The following is a 3,401-nucleotide window of genomic DNA, read 5'->3' on the forward strand; positions in this document are numbered from 1 at the left end:
GGAGGGGGGGGGTGAACGTTTAAAAATAAGAATTAAAAGAATTTAAAATAATAATAAAAGAAAATATAAATAAGCTATTAATTAATTAATTAACTAAATTAATTAACTTAATAAATTGTTATTAATTAACCTAATAAATAATTAACCTAATTAACTACTGTTAATTAACTAATTAGTCACTGACACATGGGACCCACCTGTCAGGTTGACTAGGTCAACCGTACTGTTGACTACTGATGTCATACATATGTCATCCCACACTATTCTGGATAATGTTGATTTAAATTAACTAAATAAATTCCAAAAAATGTTTAAACTTTAGAAAATCATAGAAAATAAACCGTAGCTCAGATGAAAATATTTGTACATGAAAGTTGCTCAAAACGATGAAATGAATCCGAATACGTAGCCCGTTCGTCAGCCACACGTCTATAGCATTGTGAACCTGCAACATTTCACCTCCGGTTTATTTGTCCGAAAACACGAAACACAGGGATACTTTCCCGGATATTTTCCCCTTTCGCCGTTATCACCTACTACCGCGTTAGGGCACACCTAGCACCGCTCATTTTCACGACTTGCATCGTCATGCTTATGTTTGCATTATATTTATTGTTTCTTCCCCTTCTTGTCTCTGGTAGACTACGAGACCGACGCTGCTGCTGCCCCGTTCGACTACGGAGTTGACGACCCCTCCTTATTGCCAGAGCAAACAGGCAAGCCCCCCTCTTGATCACCAGATATCGCCTATTCTTTCCTCTACTGCTTGCATTAGACTAGTATAGCATGTTACTGTTTTGGTTGATCCTATTATGTTGCATAGCCTGTCATTGTTGCTACATTTGTTGATACCTTACCTGCAATTTTAAATGCTTAGTATAGGATGCTAATTTATCATCTGTGGCCCTACATTCTTGTCCGTTGGCCTTGCTATACTATTGGGTGATGATCACTCGGGAGGTGACCACGGGTATATACTATACATACATACATAGTATATAGATGGTGACTAAAGTCGGGTCGGCTCATAGAGTACCCGCGAGTGATTCATGGATTGGGGGTTGAAAGGACATTTGTCCCAACTGCCCTCTCTGTGGATCCTTGTGGCGGAGCGACAGGGCAGGTTGAGACCACCTAGGTGAGAGGTGGGCCTGGCCTTGGTCGGTGTCCGCGGTTACTTCAAAATAATACGCTTAAAGAGATCTTGGTATTTGATCCGAGTTTGGCCACTGGCCTATACACATAACCAACTACGCGGGAATAGTTATGGGCACTCGATTTCGCGGTATCAACCGAAGCCTTCTTGACGTCAGCGACTGAGCGGCGTGCGCCGCATTGGACCGCGTAACGCAACTTCCTTTGTAATGGAGTTTGTTAGGTTTATTCAATGGCCGCGTACGCAACATGCAGGTGTGCAATGTCGATGGGCCCAGACCCCTGCGTGCATAGGATTTAGACCGGCGTGATGACCTCTCTATTGTGTCTAGGTAGGGTGGCGACGTGTTGATCTTCTGAGGCCGGGCATGACCTAGGAAAGTGTGTCCAGCCAGAGGGATCGAGCGTGTTGGGAAGTGTGGTGCACCCCTGCAAAGAAGTTTATCTATTCGAATAGCCGTGTCCCTCAGTAAAAGGACAACCTGGAGTTATACCTTAACCTTATGACAACTAGAACCGGATACTTAATAAAACACACCCAGACAAGTTCCAGAGACAACCCAGTGATCGCTTTCCTACAGGGCGACGAGGGGAGGATCGCCGGGTAGGATTATGCTAGACGATGCTACTTGGAGGACTTACCATCTACTCTCTTCTACTGCTGCAAGATGGAGGCTACCAGAAGCGTAGTCTTCGATAGGACTAGCTATCCCCCTCTTATTCTGGCATTCCGCAGTTCAGTCCACCGATATTGCCTCTTTACACATATACCCATGCATATGTAGTGTAGATCCTTGCTTGCGAGTACTTTGGATGAGTACTCACGGTTGCTTTGCTTCCTATTTCCCCCCTTTTTCCTCTTCTTATCGGACGTCGCAACCAAATGTTGGAGCCCAGGAGCCAGACGCCACCGTCGACAACGACTCCTACTACACTGGAGGTGCCTACTACTACGTGCAGGCCGCTGACGATGACCAGGAGTAGTTTAGGAGGATCCCAGGTAGGAGGCATGCGCCTCTTTCGATCTGTATCCCAGTTTGAGCTAGCCATCTTATGGCAACTTGTTTAACTTATGTCTGTACTCAGATATTGTTGCTTCCGCTGACTCGTTTTTGTTCCAGCACTTGTATTCGAGCCCTCGAGGCCCTTGGCTTGTAATATGAGGCTTGTAAGATTTATTTTACTTTTAGAGTTGTGTTGTGATATGTTCCCGTGAGTCCCTGATCTTGATCATACACATTTGCGTGCATGATTAGTGTATGATTGAATCGAGGGCGTCACAAGTTGGTATCAGAGCCGACTACCTGTAGGAATCCCCATTCCACACTCCTTGGTTGAAGTCGAGTCTAGCCATTGCAAACTTTTACTAACATGGTTGTGTGGCTTACGGGCCCATGTCGCCATTGGGTGGTATTAGGATCTTTTATTCCTCGTCTAGACTCTAGGACTCTGATCTCTCTTCTATTCGGGTTCAATGAATTTTTCTAACTCTAACATTAGGATCTCGTGATCACTTCCTCCCGGAGAGCCGCTTTATTTGCAGATGATAGACTGCTTCACTAGAAGGTTCTAAAGATGCTATTAGATGTCTTCCCAAGACGCTTGTGCCCACCGCCTTTGCGAATTTCCTACCATTGTTATATCCTTATGGATAACTACACCCACTTGCCATTCTTACATTCAATCCCATTGATCTTGCTATTACAAGATGCCCCGAACTATTCTCGGTTGTTCCGAGAATCCTTTGAGCTTACTACCTTGCAGTTATTTGCCACATGAATACCCCTACGAGTAATTTCTTGCAGTTATCAAGTATCCACTTATCCCCAGTTGATTCATGTATTTCACAAAAGTCTCTGAAATACCATTCGGTCTTTTGAAAATCCTGAGTAGCCTATTGCTCTTGAAATTCTTGTTTGCTTGCATTATGGTTAATCCCATAAGTCCCGTAATCTTATTGGCATCCCTTGTCATTATCATTTTGAGTCTGTTGATTCAATATGTTGTGAATGCTCACAATCCTCAATCAGATACTAGAATTCATCCTTCTAGCAAAAACGTCATTTTAAACATGAGCTGGATCTCGACCAATCAAATTGTCATCGATTGTACCCCTAAGCTTACTCATCTTGTCCATCCTTAATCAGAGCATTTGCCTTTGATCCCTTGATTTGTAAATCATAATTCCTTTACATTTGAGCTTTGAATTAGTCAGTTGTTTCTATAATGTGATCCCTTGCATGCTT

This window comes from Triticum dicoccoides, chromosome 2B, assembly GCF_002162155.2.
Source record: "Triticum dicoccoides isolate Atlit2015 ecotype Zavitan chromosome 2B, WEW_v2.0, whole genome shotgun sequence".
Classification (NCBI taxonomy): domain Eukaryota; kingdom Viridiplantae; phylum Streptophyta; class Magnoliopsida; order Poales; family Poaceae; genus Triticum; species Triticum dicoccoides.